The following is a 23,819-nucleotide window of genomic DNA, read 5'->3' as shown; positions in this document are numbered from 1 at the left end:
CGTTTTCCCAACAACATCATAGTTACCTATTCGCACCTGAGCTTCAAGCTCATCCGCCTTATTTCTGACACTTTGTGCATTCAGATATTGAAGTTTTAGCCCATTTCTCCTCTCTCTGTTTGAATCTCTGCCTATTGTGCTTAACCCAGCTCCCTGAACTTCCATCGGGCTATAAGCCCCTAAAATTTTGTTGTCCTTCCTAAATTTACTTATTTTTTCATCACATTTAACTCCATGTTCCGTCAGACCATCCCTCTGTACATGTGTCCTCCTTATCACTTGTTCCGCCTCACCTTTCTCTACTACACACTTAATATTCTGGAACCGTGTAGTCCCCACCTGTCCTTTATTCTTCATCTCGCTATCTTCTCTCACATTCTGGATCCCTGCCCCCTACAAATTTAGTTTAAACCCCCCCCAAGAAGCCCTAAAAACCTGAAGCCCTCCCTCCTGCACCATCCTCTCAACCACATATTAATCTGTATAATCTTTCTGTTCCTTGCCTCACTCGCACATGGCACAGGTAGCAATCCTAAGATTGTTACCCTGGAGGTCCTGCTCTTCAGCTTCACACCTAACTCCCTGAACTCCTTACGTAGGACCCCTTCATTCATCCTACCCACATCATTGGTCCCTACATGGACCACAACATCTGGATTCTTCCCCTCCCTCTCGAGAATAACCTGCACCCGATCTGAGATGTCGAGGAAGGTATTAAGAACCTCTCGTCCATACATCAGGACCACACCGAAGGCCAAAAAATAGAGGTATGAGCAGACTAAGTCACAAACTAACCATCAGTCCACACCCCTCCATCCCCAGGCACCTCCCACCCCTTCTTATAAAGAGTCTGAGATTCCCACATTGGCCTTGTCAATCTTCTCAGAACTCAGAAAAATAAAGTGGGTGCAACTCTTCCTCAATCTAGGAACTACCTAAGGTGAAGAAGGGAATAACCACATTAATTATGTAAATACTTTACCTGCTGCATAATTGCATTTGTGAAAATAATTGATGGTTAGTATTGATTTTCTCTCTGAAGGGGAAATAATAGAGAATAAATCCTTCCTAGGTTGCAACATGATTCTGCTCGTGTGAAGGATTTGTAACCTAGCAGTTCACATGTTGGAAACCTGGCTGTGAACTGAGTTTCCAGACAGCAGAAGATGTCAGCAGCATCCGGCAAATCAGTCCTGCCAGTGCCCCAAATGCACATTTATATTTACAGTCTATCCATTAGTTGAGCTTTCGCAGCCTGGGGAGGGCCTGTATATAACTGTACTGTTACCTGTAAGAACATCATAGCAATCTAGTATATTGTGGTTCCGCCCACTGCTGTTTAGTTCAGTTATTCTAGTAAACAAAGGATGTTCTGTTTACTGTTCTACCTCTGTCAAGTTACTTATGCTTACAGCAATGATAAGAAATTCACGGATCCTATGTTAGGCAATCAATTTCCAAAATGTAAGATGTGTTCTGATTAAAAGCTGCAATATTTTGGTCTCAAGCTGGTAACATGCCCTGTCATGACTAAATAGCCAAGAAGAACTAAATATATATCTGGCCTAATCCTTCTTGAAAGTACATCACAGCAGCAAGATATGAAAGGGCAAATTGTAATTGAACAGAATTCAAACTTCTAATCCCTACTTTTGCTTATTCTCCTTGCAAGATGGCGATACCAAGATTGTGAGAGGCCTAATACTCTAAAATAAATTAATTAAATGTATAGTTGCTTTTCTTTTAGGCCTAATTATTTCTGTGATTTATCCTATATTCCTGAATTCTAGTTTATTCATCCACAAGAGGATGCAATAGTACAGTGATAGGACAATAAGACATAGGAGCAGAATTAGGCCATTTGGCCCATCAAGTCTGCTCTGCGATTCGATCATGGCCGACATATTTTCCCCCTTGACCATATTCTCCTGCCGTCTCCCCATAATCTTTGTCATCCTTGGTAATCAAGAACCTATCAGCCTTGTAAAATAAGAAGTGTTGTAGCTGTATTCAGCAAAGGAGGGTGAGAGGCAACAAAACCAATTTTTCTTAGGGCATTAAACAGCTGCTATGAAACAACAAGTTTCTGTAGACTGCATTAACATTTAGGATAATGATCAATTGGCTGACCACACATCACTATATATACCTTTCAGATGACTGCTCATAGTACAGATGCTTCTGCAACCGCATTATTTCATCTCTGAGAAGGCGAATTTCAGACTCCATAGTGCAGCATCGGAAATGTTCCTGGTGCAGCTGGTGGCGTAGGTCCTAAGGGTGATCATAGAATGGTTATTGCTCACGGTGTCCTTGCCAGCTACCTAACATACCAACTCTCTACAAACTCTCCTCCATAGTCTTGCACTGTTTTTGTTTATTGTACTGTATGTTCATTCATGTACCTCTTGGAGGCCGTTGTGGAACCACCAAACCTGCAGGCAGTGCATTCCAGATTTGTACCGAACTCTACACAGAATGTGTTTCCTCATGTCAGTCTTTCCTTCCCTTTTATTTTTAGACCTGCATTGCTTAACTGCAGAGCAAAGTGAAAATCTTGCCATTATCTACTCAGACCCCTCATCATTTAATATACAGTAGTTTTATAAAACTTCCATTTAGCTTCCTCTGAAGAAAACAATCCGAGTAGGTAATATATCCAGTAATTATACCTCCAGGAGGCCATCTCTCAGATGTTTTCTTGAATCTCTCTAATGCCTTCACGTACTTCCTACATGTGGTGTCCAAAATTGAACACAGAGTTCTGGTTGTGATCAGACCACTGCCATTAAAAGATTTAGAAAGTTTTCCATTTACAATACCTTATGCCTTTATTGATAAAGTCCAAGAAATAAGTATTTTCTACTAATTTCTTTCCCAATTTTTCCTGCCCCTTCAAAGAAGTAGGCATTCATAATTCTGAGTTCTTCTGCTTCGGCACCTGTTTTATATTATCCTTTATTCTGTCTGTAGGGCAAAAGAGATTCTTCCCGAAAACTAAAATATTAAGGGAAACAGGATAAATTATTTCTTCACATCGTGTCTGGTTGTTCGGCTGGGTGGAGCTCTTGCACGTTAAAACACACTCAAGATCAGCGTGAAGGAAGTATGCTCTGTGAAGGATATTGCTCCATTGATTACTACTCTGTTTTTAAATAATGAAACTTACTCATAATACCTTCTGTTTCTTTTTAAATATGAGAAAGAAAACTGGGAAATAAACTATTTTTAACATGGCTTTTTTTTTTGCAAAGCAGAAAGATGGAATGAAATCAGTTAAGATTTGATGCAGAGAGGCAGGATAGGATGTGGAGGGTCAGTTCAGTTTGAAATGGGACAGGATGACCTTGTTTTATAGAAAGCCACACAGTTCCAAAATCTAAAAGTAGCTGGGGTGTAATTTTCAAACAGGGCATCTGGCAGTGTGTAGCTGCACTAACAAATGTACTATTCTACCTTAAAAATCTTCCTGTTGCCAATAACTTGACAAACAAAAAATGCTTTCTATTTTAGGCAATAAATGTCAGTTTTGTATACAGTTTTGTTCCAGATATAATATGGTACTAGACATAAGGCAAAGCTCCTCTTATCTACCTCAGCCATAGACTCAGAATAATGACTTCCATTGCCTCAGTGTGTTATTTTGCTTCCAACAATTGACCACAGGCTTTTTGGAGTAAGTGAAAACTTAACCCTTAAATCCATGCCTGTATCATCCCCATTGCTCCACCCAACCCTACCCAAATGAATCTCCAGCTACTACACCTGGTTTAACATTGGGAAACATGGTGCATCAGTGGTGACAGTAAAAGGGAACACCCTGAAGGGCAACATCCTGTTATCACTAGCTGTTTCAATATATTTGTACAGGCGTGTTCAACAGCAGAAGATATGAAGATAACAGTGCCAGTGCCAAATCCAAAGTTAGTGCTTCCTGGGTGATTTATTTCATTGCACCTGGTTTTAACTTTAGCCATACAACTTATAAGTGCCAGTGATATCTCGTTCACATTAGCCTAATGCATGCTTCCATGTACATTTTTATTGCTGTCTTTTACAAAAATGTAAGCAAAAAAATGAGGGAAATGTTCTTCAGTATTTTGAGTCATGTCCAAACCAATCTGGATGACACATTGATTATAAGCACTATCCTGCAGGTGGAATATACTTGCCTTTGATGTAAAGAGAGTACAGGTTCAACAAACTGAAGCAGAGCAACAGAGAAAGATAATGCATAACATATAACTGGGTGAATTGATCAAAGAGACAAAATGACAGAGGCATTTGATAGAGTTGGAATCAAAGGAGGAATTATGAATAGGGAGAAACCGTGTACAATTCCTTAATTGGACTGTACAGGAGGGACACACACAAAATGCTGGTGGAACGCAGCAGGTCAGGCAGCATCTATAGGGAGAAGTGCTGTCGAAGTTTCGGGCCGAGACGTCGACAGTGATTCTCCCTATAGATGCTGCCTGGCCTGCTGTGTTCCACCAGCATTTTGTGTGTGTGTCACTTGAACTTCCAGCATCTGCAGATTTCCTCGTGTATACAGGAGGGAAATCAGAAAGCACTTCTTCAACCTGAGGTTAGTGGAAATCAACTTCAGTGCTGGGACTTGGAGGCTTCCAGATCAGGACTGATGGAGTTTGTCTGGTGAAAGATGTAAGAGTCATGAAGCAAGGGCAGATGGATAAATGTATACTGCAGGTCATACTGAATGGTGGGGCAGATTCAAGGGGCTGAAGAGCCTCCCATTCTGGTTCCCCTCCTGTTCCCACCTCAACTTTTTGCCTCCAGCTCTTCACTTCCTTGTATGTACTGTCCTCCATACGGTGAATTTCCTCTGCTATTGAAGATGTTGACTTTTTCAGAACCTGTTGCACAGCCTCAGCACTGAAGCAGCATTCAACGACACTAGTAAGGTAAGAGAGAGTGGAGCAAACGTAAATAAGAACTGCTTGGAAGGTATGCTCTCTATCCAATAGCTCAGAAAAAAAAACTTAATAGTGATATAAAAATAATTAATTTCACCATTATCTCACTGATATACACCATGGCATTCATATGCACACAGACCTGATAAAATGTAGGATTCCACCATCACCTCTTGTTCACTATCATCTTGTTCCACAGAGGATGCAGTCACAACAGCCCTCCATATTGCTCTGACTCACTTTGAGGAACCGAACACTTACGTTTGTATATGAGGATGTTATTTGTGGACTTCAGTTCTGCATTTAACACAGTCATCCCCCATAAACTGGTCAGCAAACTGAACACTCTTGGCCTTGGTTCCTCCCTGTGCTCGTGGGTCATGGACTTTCTCACAGACCGACCACAGCAAGTCAGAGTTGGTCAGCACACATCCACCACCCTCATCTTAAAAACAGGCACCCCGCAGGGCTGTGTGCTGAGCCCTATGCTCTCCACACTCTTCACACATGACTGCACCCCCATCTACACCTCCAACTCCATAATTAAATTGCAGACGATACCACAGTGGTTGGCCAGATCTCAGATGAGGATGAAACAGCCTACAGGCTCCATGTGGATCATCTGACAGAGTGGTGTAAGGACAACGACCTGGTCCTTAACACTTCTAAAGCAAAATAGATGATCATTGACCTCTGGAGATGATAGGACAGAGTACTCATCCCTCTCCATATACATGGAGAGGTAGTGGAAAGTGTGGATCACCTGAAGTTCCTTGGAGTTATGTTGTCAAAACAGCTGACATGGACCACCAACACCTCGCTGACATGGACCACCATCACCACACTGACATGGACCACCAACACCTCGCTGACATGGACCACCACCACCTCGCTGACATGGACCACCAACACCTCGCTGACATGGACCACCAACACCTCGCTGACATGGACCACCAACACCTCGCTGACATGGACCACCATCACCTCACTGACATGGACCACCACCACCTCACTGACATGGACCACCACCACCTCGCTGACATGGACCACCAACACCTCACTGACATGGACCACCACCACCTCGCTGACATGGACCACCAACACCTCGCTGACATGGATCACCAACACCTCGCTGACATGGACCACCAACACCTCGCTGACATGGACCACCAACACCTCACTAACATGGATCACCAACACCTCGCTGACATGGATCACCAACACCTCGCTGACCTGGACCACCAACACCTCGCTGACATGGACCACCAACACCTCGCTGACATGGACCACCAACACCTCGCTGACATGGACCACCAACACCTCGATGCTTGTAAAAAACGCACAACAAAGACTCTTCTTCCTCAGAAAGCTGAAACAGGACAAACTCCCACAGAAGCTTTTGCTTAACTTCTACAGAAGCTCAATTGAAACCATCCTGACCAACAGCGCCACAGTGTGGTATGCCAGCTGCACAGTCACTGAGCGACAAGACCTGCATCGTGCGGTGAAGGCAGCCCAGCGAATTGTCAGGATGGAGCTCCCAGGACTGGACACCATCTATTTCAGCAGACTCAGGAGGAAAGCAATCAGCATAACCAGAGACACCACACACCCCGGCCACTCCCTGTTTGACCCGCTGCCGTCCAGCAAAAGGTTCAGGACACTAAAAACCAGAACAAATAGACTGAGGAACAGCTTCTACCCCAGAGCTGTGGCCTCCATCGCACCACTCCCACAGAACAATGACTGAATCTGTGAGCACACACAAGGATTCAAATACTTGCACTAGTGGCACTTTGTGCATTACTGTGACATTCTGGTGCTGCTGTAACTTATTTTCTGCTACTTATCTATTTAATACTGTTTTTCTAGTACTGTCTTGTTTTTATCTACTGCTTTATTTAATTGCCTGAGAGGAAGCTAAATAGAGTTTTATTGTACCTCAAGTCAAATCAAGTCAAGTCACTTTTTACTTTTTACCTATGTATAATGACAATAAATATAATTCAATTCCTCAACCACCTTTCTTATCCCTCCTCATGGATTGCCAGGTTTGAATTTGGTCTTATTGCATACTATTATCAGGATGTGAACAGTGAGATTAAAGAATAGGTGCTAAATAACTTCAGAGGGTAAAAAAAAAGTCACTTAAAAGTATACTTATTATCAAAGTACATATATGTTAACATGTACTACCTCGAGATTAATTTACTTGCATGCATTTACAGGAAAAACAATAGAATTCATGAAAACTGCACATAAACAAAGACTGACAAGCTACTAATGGGTAAAAGAGGACAAACTGCACAAATAAAAATACTACTGTGAACATGAGTTGTAAAGAGTCCTTAAAAGTGAGTTTGTTTGTTGTTGAATCAGTTCAGAGTTGTGGTAAGAGAAGTTATCTGCGCCGGTTCAGAAACCTGATAGTTGTAGAATAATAACTGCTCCTGAAGCTGGTGGTGTGGGGCCTAAGGCTCCCGTACCTCCTGTCAGATGGTCGTGGTGAGAAGAGAACATGGCCTGGGTGTGGAGGTCCTTGATGGATGCTACCCTCTTGGGGAGCCCTTAGGTAAATATAGTCAATGGTGGAGAGGGCCTTGCCTGTGGTAGACTGGGCTGAATCCACCACTTTCTGTAGTCTCATCCATTCCTCAGAATGGCTGTTTCCATACCAGCCATGTTACAACCATTTAGAATGCTTTCCAATGTGCACCTATAGACATTTATCACAGCTTTTGGCAAATCTATGCAACCTTCTAAGAAAGTAGAGGCACCATTGTGTCTTCTTTGTGATGGCACATACATGTTGGTCCCAGGGCAGATCCTGTCATATGTCTATGACAAAGAATTTAAAGCTACTGACTCTCTCCACCTGCAACCTGTAATGAAGAATGGACCTCAAGCTTCCTTGTCCTGTAGTTAATAATTATGTCTTTGGACTTGCTGACATTGAGTGAGAGGTTGCTATTGTGGCACCACTCAACTAGATTTTTAATCTCCCTCCTTTATGATGAGCCAACAACAGTGGTATCATTGACAAACAAGTACAGCATTCGAGCTGTATTTAGCCATATAACCATAGGTATAAAGTGAGTAAAGCAAGGGCTTAAGCACTCATCCTTGGGGTATAACTGTGCTAATGGTGAGCATTGAGGAGATGTTGTTGCCAATCCATACTAACTCTGGTCTGCCAGCAAGTAATTTGAGGATCCGGTTGCACAGGGAAGTATCACCTCCACCTACCTGCAGGAAAGATGTAAATAAGATTGAAAGAGTGCAGAGAAAATTTACAAGGATGTTGCTGGGACTTGAGGACCTGTGTTCCAGGGTAAGATTGAATAGGTTAGGACTTTACTCCCTAGTACACACAGTAGAAGATTGAGAGGCAATTTGATAGAGATATACAAAATTATGAGAAGGTATAGATAGGGTAAATGCAAATAGGCTTTTTCCACTGACGTTCAGTAAAACTACAATGAGAGGTCATGGGTTAAGGTGAAAAGAAAAATGTTTAAGGGGAAAATGGAGGAGACCTTTTTCAATCAGAAGGTAGTGAGCGTGGAATAAGCTTCCAAAGTAATGTGGACAGAAGGTAAATTTCAACATTTAAGAGAAATTTGGACAGGTACATGGATGAGAGGGAAATGGAGGCTATGGTCCAGGTGCAGCTCCATGGGACTAGACAGAATCACAGTTTAGCACAGACTAGATGGGCCAAATGACCTGTTTCTGTGTTGTAATGTTCTATGGCTCTAATTTGCAGCCCTTTCTATGACACTAGAGATTTGAGGTGCATGTGACTGGGCATTCAGACCATAGCGGACTGATAGGCTTGAATATCTTTTACACTCGGATTGATGGCACAGAATGATGTGCCAACATGGAAGAACCCCCACCCCCCCACCACCCCTTCCCCTGAGGAACAGGCTCTCTGTCTGGTCACAGCTGATGTGAGGAAGACTCTAAGCAGGGTCAATACACGTAAAACTGCTGGGTCTGATTAAGTACCTGGTTTGGGTTCTGAGGGATTGTGCAGCTCAGTTAACAGATTCTAACAGACACTTACAACATCTCTTTGGATTAGTCCATTGTGACTACCATCATCCTGGTGCCCAAGAGGACGACAGAAAACTGGCTCAACAGCTACTGTCCGATGGCACTGACTTCAACAATAATGAAGTGCTTTGAGTGGTTGCTTATCTTCCTGCTACATTGGACCCTTTCCAGTTTGCTTATCACTGATGATGCTATAGCCTCTGCACTCCACTCTATCCTGTCCCACTTGGAAAATGGTGCCTCATATGCCAGGATGCTTTTTACTGACTTCAGCTCAGTGTTTGACATAATCATCTCTCTAAAGCTGGTGAGTAAACTGCGCTAGTTGGGTCTCAACACCTCTCTTTATCTGGATCCTGGACTTCTTGATAGAAAGACCACAGTCAGTCTGTGTTGGCAGAAACATCTCTAGCTCCATCACACTGACCAGCAATGACCTGTTGCTGTTCACGCTGCTGATGCATGACTGCACTGCTACTGTACACCCAGTGCAAGCTGAATCATCAAGCTCACTGATGGCACAACAGTAGCTGGCTTCATCAATGATGACAACAAGATGGCGTACAGAGAGGAGGTGAGAGGGGCTAGTAGAATGGTGTGGGCACAATAACTTGAGTTTCAACATGGACAAGACCAAAGGGATAAATGCGGATTTTAAGAGGGTGCAGGCTAACCATTCCTCACTGCACATACACATTTCTTCGTGGATAGTGCTAGGAGCACCAACCGTTTCTGGGAGTGCACATAATGGATGATCTTACCTGATCCCTCAATATCACCTCTTTAGTCAAGAAAGCACAGCAGCATCTCCACCTCTGGAGGAGATTGAGGCAAGAGAGGCTCCCCAGCCCACCCCCATTCTAACTAATTTTTACGGGAGCACCATTGATAGTGTCCTGATCTGCTGCATCACTGTCTGGTACTGGAATTGCAAGGCATCTGACCACAAGTCCTTACAAAGGATCATGAGGACTGCTGTGAGGATCACCAGGGTCTTTCTTCCACCCAGAGATATTTATCAGGAGCGCTGTGTACACAGGGCCTTTAACATTGTCAATGATCCCTCCCATCCATCCATCCAACAATCTCTTTGACTCCCTACCATCAGGCAGGAGGTTCCATGGCATTAGGATAAGAACTGTTAGGATAGGAAACAGCTTCTTCCCCAAGCTGTTTGACTAACAAACTCCCTGCCACTACCCACGTCTCACGTTGCATGAAGCACTGGTAGCATTATACTGTTTACTTATTAACTTGTGTCATAAGTACACCTTATTATTTGTTAATTTACTAGTGTTAATATTATTTTGTTTTATGTGTGAGTTATACAGTATATACTGTGTTGTGCCCCTTGGTCTGTAGGAGTTTTGTTTCGGTTGGCGGTATACAGTACATAGATATAGTCGAATGACATAAACTGAACTTAAACTTGATCTTGAACTTGATATGGTCACTGCTCTTCAGTATCTTATATATTTCAATCCAGTTCTCTCTCACTTTTCTAAACTTGAAAGATCCCAATTTAGCCTGTCCAACCCTTCCTCAGAATACAATGCATTCATTCCAGAAACTAATCTAATGAACTTTATTTGAAACTTTTCTAATGCATTAAAAAGGAATTAAAATGCACGAAATAGAATTAGGCAACTGGCCTAAAGAGTTTAATCCATCATTCAATAAGGTCATGGCTGATCCAATCTTAACCTCAATGCCACTTCCCCCTTTCTCTATTCAGTGATACTCTTGTTGTTCAAATGCCTGACAATCTCTGCCTCTACAACTTTAAGAAGCCACTCTTAATCCTGAGGACATCTTTGCCAAATTGATTTGACCAATTTACAACTAAAATGGCCTTTGATTACTTAAGTACCTTTCTCACAAATCCCAATTGTTTCTTGATTTACTTATTGACACATTTAAACAAGACCAAAATAGTACTTGGATTACCCTACAATAATGAAATATATTGTAATCTTTCAACTTTTATATTCAATTACCCCTAGCAACAACTTTGTCAGCTCTCCTGCATACTAGTTCTCTAATAATTATGTACCAGGACACCAAGGTTCCTTTTCATTTCAGAACTCTGAACTTCTCAAAATTTGATAAATGTGATTCTTTTTATTTTTCCTGCCAAAATGAACTATTTTATATTTTTCCACATTATAATCTTTGCTCATTCACTTAACTATACACATTCCTTTGTGACCTCCTGTGCCCTCTTCATGTATTTTTGAGTCTCAAATTATCCCAAAGGCTCACCAATTATTACATTTTGGAAACCATAAGAAGACCCAAGTCTATGTATTTTCTGCTTCCTATTTGTCTTCTCTGTCTTCCGTTTAACAACCTAACTTCCATTCCTGCTAAAATGCCTCTCTGGGTTTCTGTGTGCTCCCCAGCATAGATTCAATGTTCTCAATTCTATCTGAAAAATTCCTTTCACACTTGTACAGTTATGGGTCAGAGGTTCCCAGGAGTTAAAGAGGATATCAAATTTCTTTAAGGAGACAAGACTCTGGGAAAACTTGGATCATTTCCCATATCTCAGAGCTACCTCTCAGTAAAGGCAGACAGATATTGATGATGGAATTCACCACTGCTTCAGTGTACAAAACTGCTTTTGGTCAATTGAAGGAAACGATGCTGGAAAATCTAGATTTCAGACATGGCAAAAAACTCAGATCCAAGGGATAGCTATCATCACTATCCTCATATGTGCTTCTGTGACCTCGGAACTGTTGGGAACCAATTTTTAAATACCCTTTATAAGATATTAGATGAATTAATGTAAGACTAAAGTTGTAGTTAAATCTTAATTTCTACTTTTGACAACTCAATGTATTTCCCACAGTATGTGGTGGTTCATTCCCATTTACTATCAGGAAGTGGTTAACCATACCTTTTCATTTACCATTGGCTAAGTGTTAGTACATTATCCATGTGATGTAATTGTGCAACCATTGATAGGTTTTTTAAGGAATTTTCTGTTATCTGGATTTTTCAGTGGAGCCACCTTTTCTTCTTCTTTTTATCTTTACCTTCTTTGCTTTTCATTGAATCCATGCTTTGTTTATCAACCCGTCACTTAACTTGCTTTTATTTGTATTCTTGTTTAAACTTTGAAATAAACGATCATTGAGAATTAAAACTCCTCACCATTCTTTACCCCCTGAAGAACCCTAGGATCAGAAAGTAACAGAGATCCAACAGGACACTGGAGCATTACCTACTACACTGTCCCAGTAATCTGCTCTGAATTCACTGGAAAGATAACGGAACCAATGTCAATGTTCTCCGATATTGAGAACCCAGTTATATTCAGAAAGCTAGGTTGCAGAGGCTTAGCATTTGCATGATGGCATTAGACTTCAGAGCAGAGAAAATGATCCAAAGCTTTAAGAAATTCTTCGTTGATGGTAATAACAGCAGAACAATTATTTTGACTTTGAATCCTGTAAGAACCTCTCCATCCCCACAAAACTCAAACAAGAATAAAAGCATCATGAAAATATTGTTTTACATACTGCATTTTCATTGCAAATAAATCTACAAATATTGAATACTGATGTAGCATATATGATATTCATAGTATTGTACACTTCCTTTCAAAGTGTTGAAGAATGTACAAATAACAACCCCACACATGATTATCATTCTGTGTTAATTGAAATACAGAATATGCACATACATAATACATCACAGTTGTAGATTTAGTCTATTGTATATCAATATTAATCAGTATTTCTCCAGATACAATATGAATAACATTAATATGTTGTAGGACATCTATATATTAAATATAAAACATATTTTAAGTGCTCTGTTTCGGTCTTTTACACCGATACTTACTTGCCACTCTGGGGCTTGGCCAGTAAGTAGCTGCTTTTTTGACTCAGGTCATTTGCTTTGTGTAGTTCAACCAGGATAGCTTCTAAAAGTGATTGAATTCCTGTGAGATCACTGGTATCTGCTGCAATTTTTGATAATGCATCGGAAGATTCATTCACACTGAAAGAAAATTTGGTTTAAAACAGCTGGTTAGCTTCAGGTCCTAGTGCATATAGGAAACATATCTGATTGTGTGAAAGGTAATTTTGGTCAATTACTGATGTCGTGCTGACTACCATGTTACCAAAGAGCCCGTAGTGGTTTGGACAAATTCTAAATTAAGGTGGCAGGGAGTGAATAAAGCTTAATTTCAACTAGAGGTAACTGATAGAAGGCCCACAGAGGAGCTCGGAGAGAGGGAAATTATCATACAGTTAGAGGTAGGTCATTCAAAGAAGATGCCAGAAATAATCCTTCATATAAGCAAAGTTCTGGAACCCTCCAGACCTGAAGCTGACTAAAGCTGAAAACAGAGATCAAAAGTTTTTAGTCTAATTAGGCAAGTGTGTTGAGAATTGTGAGACAGATAGCTGGAATCAGATGCAGATCAGCCAGAAGCTCCTAGAACCGCGTGTCAATTCTCTAAACATGGTCCATATAAAAGCAATGGCCCATCCCCAGAATTGCAAAAAATGGCCAGGCTCCACGTTTGAAAGTAGGCCATGTCAAAGGGTGTGTGCCAATCGATGAAGCAGAAGTGCAGGAATCTTTCTAATCCTAATGGATGCTCATTCCAGATGACTGCAAGTGCTACACAACAGATCTTGCATCTCCACCTAATGAACCATTCATGAATTGCAGTCATTTTGCATTTTCTGTGGTACTAGAAGAAATTGTATTTGAAAAATTGCTACAATCTTGCTCAGACTTTATGTACATAAATTATATAAAACTATTGTATATGTCCCCATATATTCCTACTTCTAACATGCAGCAGAGGAGTTAGTTTGTAGTTTGAATGAGGTAATATAAAGTAGATGTAGAAGAAGCCAAGTGTCCATGAAGCACAGATTGACTATATTCTTGTTAACAGACAGAATGATACAACTTTTGGCCATTGGCTGCAGTGAAGTTGAAATGTACATGGTTCTCACGCTCACGACAAGAATGAGATTGGTGTAATCAAGCTCAGCAGGTAGAGGGGAAAAGGAGAAATTGAATTAAATAAAGCATTTTAGAACAAACCAAGAAGATTTAAAAAAAGATTTTGGTAAGATGATATATTTCAAGGATTCAGGTTTCCCAGGAAGATGCAGACTTTAGATGGGATCAAGGAGAAATTGTAGAGGAGTATGGAGTCATAACCTGTTTAGTAAACGTGGACTGAAAGTTTAGAAAGCTCCATATAGATCAAATAATACTGCAAACAACTCACAATGGGAACAGATTAGTAGTGAAGTGCTATAGGACGGAAGATATACTGGAAGACAACATAATAAGTGAATACACAAAAGCTACTCAGGAAATAGTGATCAACAGTCCAAATTAGATCACACCAGTGAATCATGCAGCAGATGACTATTAGTAAGCATCAAAAGAAGTAATAAGAACTCCATGAGTCATGCCAAAATCGCTGAGAGGTTTCCCAAGTGTTGAGAGCTTGGTGAAGTGATTGGACTTGTATATCTTGTACAGCTAGTTGATTGTAATTGTTAACTTTTTTTTGTTTCTAACTGCAAGCTGAATGCACAAATGGATGTTATGTCCCTCAATGTCACTGTAAGAGCTTTTGAACCAGTTTAATTCCTCACCAAGAGCCTTCTCAAAACTGGGCATTTTTGCTGAACAGTTGTTTCATGTCAAGCTTGAATACCTTCAACCAATCTCTGTAGCAAGATAGGCTTGAAATCAACAGTAATATTAATAGCTTAACTTTTAAAGATCTCCCCAGTGTTTTCTATTCTTTTATCTGCATAACCACATAGCACCACATTGGTGCTCACTAATCTGATCTTGCTGTATTTTGGCAGTATGTTTCTCTTCTCATGGAAAGGCAATCTGTTATTTACTTTACTTTACATTATTGTCACCAAACAATTGATACTAGAGCGTACAATCATCACAGTGATATTTGTTTCTGTGCTTCGTGCTCCCTGAAGTACAAATCAAAATAAATATAATAAAAAATTTAAATTATAAATCATAATTAGAAAATAGGAAAGGGAAAGTAAGGTAGTGCAAGTCAGGTCCAGATATTTGGAAGGTACGGCCCAGATCCGGGTCAGGATCTGTTCAGCAGTCTTATCACAGTTGGAAAGAAGCTGTTCCCAAGCGGTCCATCCGATGGATCGAAAATCCCTCTGGTCGGATGGCACAGTCGGGGGTGGCAGGGGAGAGCCAGGACTCTGAAACAGAATACACAGCAGCTCTGCATCTCCCTGCAGTAGGTGAGTCTCCCTTTAAGATCATCCGCCTTGTTCTCTATGGCTTGCACATTAGCTAGTAGGATGGTGGGCAGAGGGATCCTATAGCCCCTCTGCTTCAATCTGACCAGCAGCCCAGCTCTTTTCCCATGCTTACTCAGTAATTTGTGCATCTGTCCAGGTTTCCATTGATGCAGTGTGGTGTTGGCAGCTCTTTCAGGTTGGTGGACGCGTCCCGCGGGGATTGATCGGTGGGTCGCGTCTTCGGGCGCTCCAGGTTGGGCCGAGTGACAGGGGAGGCTCCGTTGCCACTCCAACTGTCAGGGGCCCAGGCTGTTAATTACAGCTCACTTAAGTTTTTGGCTGTCAGTACTGTTTTGAAATCATCATTGTTCTTCTTTTTGTTGTCCTACCATTTTTGCTCTTTTAAGTACATACTTCGTGGCCCTCATTCACTTCAGGAAGTGTCAATTATCCCTCTGTGATTGCTTATTAGATGCATTTCTCTGCTGCTGGGACATTTGTGCATTGTTGTTATCTGAAATATTTATGCTGTTTTTCTAGTTTCATAGGCTGATACTGTGAATCCATCTTCTTGCAACTAAGATGAGTTGTGTTAAGCAAACACACTGAGCTGAATAGCTGAGATTTTCTGTCAAAGTCACCTTTAGTGTTCATTGATTCAGGCCAGATAACGTAAATGTCGTTTCAGAAGAAGATACTATGTATATCTTGCAAATACTGTGTTTGCATGCAATTTCCATGGCAGCTGTCAAAGTGAGTTTCTGTATACTGTACTGAAGAGTTTTGGTTGAAAATGCTCATGTCCATGCCCACATATATACCGGTCCTGATCTAAGATCAATCCCAACATTATAATGTCACTCTTAATGTACAGTATGTATACAATGTACTTATCGATCATTTCCTTAGAGTGCAATGTTCATTGCTGTTAAATATTTCCGAAGATGCTGCCTCAAAATGACTCTGCAGCAATTCAACAATCTCACTGAAATGACTCACTCAGCTCTCCACTTTTCAAGGGATCAGGTTCCCCTTTGTCTTCCTTGGCAACAACAAAACAGAACACTGGCACTTATTGTGGAACCAATTCAATTTCATCCTATCGAATTCACAGTACATTCACTGTACTCAGAGCTGCACCATTTAATACATCATCTGAGATGCTCCAGCTAGTAATTTCAAGCTGCCCAGGCAAATCTCAGCTTTTTGGATACGTAGCCTATATGACTACCATAAAAGGCATTACTTGGTTCAGTTTTAAAATCATTATTCACTTTTGTTAACTTGCATATAAACCAAATATGGAGATTTGTTCAATTGGACTGTGTTCAGAATAATGATCGTTAAATCTGTTTAAACTGACTCCAGATTTAGGCCATAGGGAATAAAGCAAAATAGAAGATTGCTGAGTGCAGGTGAAAATCAGGATCATAACTTGGATGATGCCATTTTTTTATGATAACTATCAACTCATTCCTTAGATATCTAATTACACCTTGGTGCACCATTCACAAGCTCTATCACACTGTGCTGCTTGAATGTTACACCTATAAAATAAGGGAATTGCTAATCAGATAAATTGTGCATTACTGGCCAATGTGAGGGCTGTTTAGCCCTTTGCATGCTGGAGTTCTGGTGTGCTGCTCACTTTCAGCCAGTCTCACTGGCTTGCAGCATTGCAAGAAGGAATGCTAAATGTATTTTCCTATCAATACATAGTATCTCCATTAGCATGTCCACTGCTGTGCTTCCAGGTCGTAATGCATGGGAATTGGGACAGTTGCAGCCCTGAACTCAAGCCACAGGAAGAATTGGAGGGGGGTGTTGGGTCCCAGATATACAGTACATTACATAGTGTACCTGCAAGTTCACCTACCAGAGCACTTCAACCAACTTCTCATCCATCTCCATTGTGGGTGAACAGTACCACTGCCCAGAATTGGCTACACAGTCATGAGTACACATGGAGTAGAGTAGGAGCTAAGGATACAACCTTCTAAAGTACAAGTGTTAAGAATAATTGTGGCAGAGGTGTTGCTGCCTATCCTACTGATTGTGGTCTGTTAATCAGAAAGTCAAGGATCGAGTTGCACTGGGAGGCATTAACCCCCAGGCAAGGAGTTTCATGATGAGTTTGCTTGGAATATTAGTGTTGAAGCCGGAACTCTAGTCAACAAACAAGAGCCTGGCATAGTTGGTTTTAATGTCCAGATGCTTCAGAGATGAGTGCAGGGACAAGGAATTTGCATTCACTGTTTCGACAGTAGACAAATTGCAGTCGGTCAGAATTGTTTAGAAAGCTGAAGGTGATGCATCTTGAAGCACTTCATGTTGTAGAGCAGTGGTTCCCAACCTTTTCTATTCCCCACACCCCTAGGAAATGTTTGATTAATGTTTGCACCCCCTACAAAAGTAATATCACATTTGAAGATGAAGAAATCTAACTTCTAATTTTTGAACCACAAATTAAACCACATACAATACTAAGGGTGAACAAGTTGAACTTAAAAAAATAAGCTTTTAACTCAGTGCATAAAATGCAAATATAAATTGAGCAACTAAATTCTAATTTATTCAGAAAAAATTGTAAACAGTAAAATCAATCCCAATTGTGAACATAAAATTCAATGACTTCTTTGCTCCTGCTTCTCATTCATGACTTTGTCAAAACGTGGAACTTTCTTGCTGACTGCGATCTGCAGGTCTGCCTGTGGATTCAGGCGATTCCTAGATTTTGTCTTGATTGACAAAAGAGAACTGAATCCAGATTCACACAAGTATGTTGTCGCAAAGGGAATGAGGACATGGAGTGCTTTTCCACCAAGTCTTGGGAACGTATCCAGTGCTGCACACCAAAACTCCTCCAAAGTCTTGCTTTCAAATTGCGTTTCAAGAGCTCGAATTGTCCGCAAATCAATAAGATCTTCCTTCAGCTCTACATCATCTGACATTTTCTCCAAATTGTAGGAATATGGATTCATGATCCATTCTTCTGAAAGGTCTCCAGCAGCAAAATATCCATCAAACGAATATTCTGACAGCATTTCTAAATAAGCCACAATTTCTTCACGCACAGGAGTTATGGATCCAGGTCATTAACCATCTCTTTTAGTGAAGGAAAATTTGAGAGACTGCCTCTTTCCATCCTTCGACGCCAAAGGCGTAACTTTTCTTTGAAGGCATTCAACTTTTCACAAGCCTTCAATATGTTTATCCCTTTTCCTTGAAGAGAAACACTCAGGTCATTCATACAAGTGAAAATGTCAGCTAAGTAAGCCAGCATTTGGGCAAATTCCTGTGATTCCATTGCCCCAACCAAATCACATTCACGCTCCTCCAGAAAAACTTTGATTTCTTCCTGCAGTTCAAAGAAGTGGGTTAAAGCATGTCCTCGTGACAACTAACGGACTTCTGTGTGGGAAAGCAAAACTGAATGATCACTTCCCAGATCCTCACAAAATAATTTGAAGATGCAATGGTTCAAAGCACGCCTCCTGATCCAGTTGATGATCTTCACTCAAGTATCAAGGACTTTCTTCAAATTTGGAGGCAATGTTTTTGATGACAAAGCATGCCGATGAAGAAAACAATAGGCAACTTGCAAGTCTGGAATCTCCTTTTTCATCAATGCAGAAAAGCCAGATTTATTTCCAAGCATTGCAGGTGCCCCGTCAGTGCACACAGAACTAATGACTTTGATATCTAAATCACGTTTGGCAAAGAAGTCTTTCACCAGCTGCATCACATCCTTTGCAGTTGTGTTTGTTTCAGATCTTTACAAAACAGGAAATCTTCCTTCACAGCACCATCATTGACATACCTCACTAATGTGATGAGTTGACTACAACTGGAGACATCAGTTGACTCATCCAACTGAATAGAGATTTTAAGAGGACTAGCTCTGACATCTGAGATGACTTGGTCCAAAATATCTTCACTCAAATCACTGATTCGGTTGTGAATGACATTATTTGATAGGGGCACCTGTTCAAATTTTTTTCTTGCTTCTTTGCCCAGGATAATTGTTGCCATTTCCAGGGCACATGGCTTGATGAGATCTTCTGCAATTGTATGGGGCTTCTTGGATTTGGCCACGTTATATGCCACTTGGTATGAAGCAAGAAGTAATGGTTTTTCAACAGACACTAAACCTAATTTTGGAAGAGTTTGTTGTGAATCAAAACGAGCTCTTTTGATTTTCAATGACCCAACATCATGTCCTTCAACATCAGCTCCGCCATGCTTCTTCTTGAAGTGTTCTTGAAGCTTGGATGGCTTCAGATTTGAGTTGGAAAACACAATGTTACAAAGAATGCACTGGGGTTTTTGCAAGCCATTATTTCCTGTTGTGCAAGTGAAACCAAAGCACGCATGGTCATCATTCCATTTCCTTCTTTTTGACATGATGAAGGTTAAGGGTAAAGAGAAAAATGAGCTAATATGAGAAAAGCTATCTGACTAAATCAGGGATGACCACTTTACTCAACCAGACATGCCTATAGCAAAGTATCGTGAGAAATACACTTTTGAATATTATATTACGATATTATCTGCAGTTACGCCAAGATAAATCGTCAGGTGGAAATGCTACGGCAACACGACGCGACTTATTAGGCTACTCTCTACTGAATTTACACACCTATTTCCGATGATTACCAGAGGTATGAAGTCCCATCACACAATTCAAAGTCCTTGGTGCTAACCATGATACCTCCTCAACGAACACAATTCAAAATTATCAACGATTCAAGAAAAAAACCTTTTAAGAGAAAAAAACCTTTGAAATTCAAAAACTTCTTTAATGCATTGAGGCAAATACGAATGAATGACTTCAGCTGTTTTTTAAAATTTTATAATTGAATAATTTACCTACTGTCTGTAGGTTTGGTTTTAACGCGAAGTCATTACTCGATGGTTGATTCAGGATGTATAAAGATTTTGGCATTATGAGATGATTTTTAAATCTGAGATGTAACCTTCTAGCTATCATTGATGAGACCCCTCAACTCTGAGGTGTAACTTCCCAGGTAACACTGATGAGAATCCTCAACGCTGACTCGGGCAGCGGGAGACTGGAGTGTGCTTGGGACAAATGTTACTACCACTTCTCAAGGCACACTGGCAACTGGCTGAGTGATGACTCGTGACTCGTCACTCAAGAACACAAGCCACTCTTTGTCACACCCCCTGAAATTCCATATTGCACCCCAGGTTGGGAACCCCTGTTGTAGAGCCTCTGGGTGGTAGTCATTAAGGCACGTTATCTTGTTTTTCTTGGGTACCGAGATGATAATGGTCTTCTTAAAGCTTGAAGCAGGGAAGGTTTAAAAAGGTTTGCAAATACCCTGCCAGCAGATCTGCAAAGGATCTAAGGACAACGTCATTCAGGCCCAATGCTTTCCCTTCAGAAAACTGATCTGGCATCTGTGATGCACTGGAGACTGTCAGGGTGAGTGGTGACATACTGTTCCCTTCCATTCAATTGGTGCATAGAATGTATTAAGCTCACTGAGAAGAATGTTCTGATGTTATCAATTCTGCCTGACTTCATTTTGCAATCCTTTATAGTATGTAAACCCTGACACAGCTGATGGCTGGACTGAGATTTGATTTTGGACTGGTACTGTCTCTTAGTATCTCTAGTAGTTTTATGAAGGTCCTATCTTGCTTTCTTGTAAAGATCATTTGATTTGAATGCAAAAGACCTAAACTTTTGGATCTCCTGGTTTATCCATAGTTTCTGGTTTGGAAACACCAATGTTTTTCTCTTTGGTGCACAGTCCTCTACACGCTTTGTGATAAAATCTGTGATGGTAGTGACTTACTCCTCTAGGCTGGCAGCTGAACCAGTCCACTGACTCAAAGCAGTCACGTAGAATCCAATCTCCTTCCTCAGACCAGAACTCTTCGATTTTCTGTTCTGGATTCTCCCATTTTAGCATCTGTTTGTATGCAGGGAGCATACATACTGATGATTTTATCTCTAAAGCATGGACTAGGGATGGCTCAGTCGGCATCTGTGGCAGTTGTATAGCATCCAGGACATCTGGGCCTCTGATCAGACAGTTACATTCATCAGATGAATGGTGGCTGTGTCCCATTGATGTCGTGTAAGGTGAACTGACCCCTGGGGTCAACCTCCCAGATGTCCACCTGTCCGTAACAAATACAGATGTAAGCAGGATATGAAGACTGTGGACATTGATTCAGGGATTGGGAAATAGTCACTGAGCGTTCGAACCTCCAGAGGCTACCATTTTTTATGAGGGCATTTGAAAAGCCAAGGAGAATGGAACAGGTTCAGAAGAGGTTGAAGAGAAAACAGAAGTTAGAAAACTTAGTACTTTCTCAGCACATTACCTTCATCTGCAAAGAGTGCAGCAGAGACTGCCACTCCAGGGTGAAGGCTTTGAGTCACAGTGTTATCATAATTCCAAATTGCATAGGAGAAGCTAATATGTGCTCATTATGTCTATATTGGTTTCTAGAACAAAACATCAAATTCAATCCATCTATTATTTTCCTGTAACTATTATCTTATATTTGCCCAATGACACACCCACTGATTCTCCAATCAGCCTCCAGTACTAGTTGCTAAGTGCTTTGGCCAGATACCTTAACAAGATAATGATAAACACAGAGCTAACCACAAAGGCACAAATTATTACCCTACAGGAGGAAGACTGCCAAAAGGAGATTCACGGGGTGTATTGCATTACCCTGCAGGGTAGGTGTGAGTTACGCAGCACCGAGCTACTCTAGTCATGGGTGAGAGAGTATAATTGCAAGGCATAAAAATATACAGTGTGAAGTGCAGTGTATACAAACCCCTAACCCAAAGTAGCAATGAAACTGTGAAGAATATAGATGGACACCCATACAGAAACACTCTTGAATTTTCATGTTGCTGACACTCAGTTGTAAAAATAGACTCACTTGATAAGCTGGAGACATATGATTCTTCATTGGGTTTTTGGTTAAAACAATGCTCCTATCTAAGCAACACAACCTCTTGTGGTACTTCACTTTTAATTAGGCCTGTGTACACTGGGGCTTCCTGTGCTTGAAATCAGACAGATAACAGCAGGAAGACATCAGGAACAACTGCGTGAACTCCCTCCCCCACCCAACCAGATCAGTTGGCCACTGAAGCTGTTAAGTTGTTAAGTCGCCTTTCCCATTGATTTACCTGACAGAAATGTCATTCGCTTCATTTTTGAAGTCTCCAAGCATTTTATGCAAACTGGACTCTTCTTCTTGGCTGACCTCCCACTGGTTCAGTAAACTGGTCATCTTCTCTTTGATTTTGTCAGTCTGCTTAGACACTTCTTCTGTGAGGACATTATCCTCATGGTATCCCGAATTGAAATCCACTAGTGTCTTCCTGAAATAATCACAGAGGTTTGGTAATTGGCATAGGGAGTAGTTGAAATGGAGAGAAGTTCCCTCCCCCCCTAACATCCCTATATAAAAAAGAAAGAAAGAAAGAAAGGAAAAAAAAAGAAAGAGTGACTGGATATCGGAAGATCCCCACATGCTCCATGGAGTTCGTAATAACTTTAGTATATATATTTATTTATTTCCCCAAATTACCAATTATTTCATCGTCGGAGCACCTATATATTTAATCCTGTCTTTTGTAAATAAGGGCGCCAAATTTTCAAAAATGTTTCATATTTATCTCTTAAATTGCAAGTAATTTTTTCTAGTGGAATACAGCCATAAATTTCCTTCTTCAAACAATCTATACTTAAGTATGTATCCGATTTCCAAGTAACTGCAATGGCCTTTTTGGCTGCTACCAATGCAATTTTTATAAATTCTTTCTGATATTTATTCAATTTGGGTTTTGGTTTTATCCCTTCAATATCGCCAAGTAAAAATAATGTTGGATTATGTGGAAGTTGTGTTCCAATAATTTGTTTCAATAAAACTCTTAAATTTGTCCAAAAAGGTTGAATTTTAGAACAAGACCAAGTAGAATGTAAAAAAGTACCGATTTCTTGGTTACATTGGAAACACTGATCAGATAAATTTGGGTTTAATTTATTTATTTTTTGTGGTGTAATATAATTGATGTAAAAAATTATATTGCACTAATCTTAACCGGACATTTATTGTATTTGTCATACTATCAAGACATAGTCTTGACCAATTTGTTTCTTCAATTTTAATATTCAAATCACTTTCCCATTTTTGTCTTGACTTATGGACTCCTTGTTTAATTGCCTGTTTTTGAATCAAGTTATACATACAAGAGATAAATTTTTTAATCTTTCCTTTTTGAATTAAAGTTTCTATTTCATTAGATTTTGGCTATAACAGGAATGGTCTTGAAGTATGAATTTCAAATGCCCCTCAATTCAAGGGTGATTTGGAACAGAGTATAAATGCAGGCATTACTAGGGTAATCCATATTTCCTGAGTGAAAAATATATGAAGAAACCAACTAATCACCAGACTAGCTGGCAAGTTCCAGACTAATTTTTTTTTTAAAACTCCCGTTTCCTGCTTGGTCTAATACTGTTATCCCTGTGGTGTTTAA

The 23,819-nt window shown here is 40.5% G+C and overlaps 1 long non-coding RNA gene across 1 annotated transcript; it reads right to left on the bottom strand.

Annotated features, from left to right (window-relative positions):
• Positions 1-4,829: 4,829 nt before the first annotated feature.
• Positions 4,830-14,331, bottom strand: LOC132396389 (uncharacterized). Its single transcript, XR_009512967.1, has 3 exons — positions 14,263-14,331; positions 12,849-13,007; positions 4,830-4,917 (listed from the first exon to the last, which is right to left on the bottom strand). It is a non-coding gene; the product is annotated as an uncharacterized LOC132396389 (long non-coding RNA).
• Positions 14,332-23,819: the final 9,488 nt, after the last annotated feature.

Source organism: Hypanus sabinus, chromosome 7, assembly GCF_030144855.1.
Source record: "Hypanus sabinus isolate sHypSab1 chromosome 7, sHypSab1.hap1, whole genome shotgun sequence".
Classification (NCBI taxonomy): domain Eukaryota; kingdom Metazoa; phylum Chordata; class Chondrichthyes; order Myliobatiformes; family Dasyatidae; genus Hypanus; species Hypanus sabinus.
This window is presented reverse-complemented; position numbering and strand designations above follow the sequence as displayed.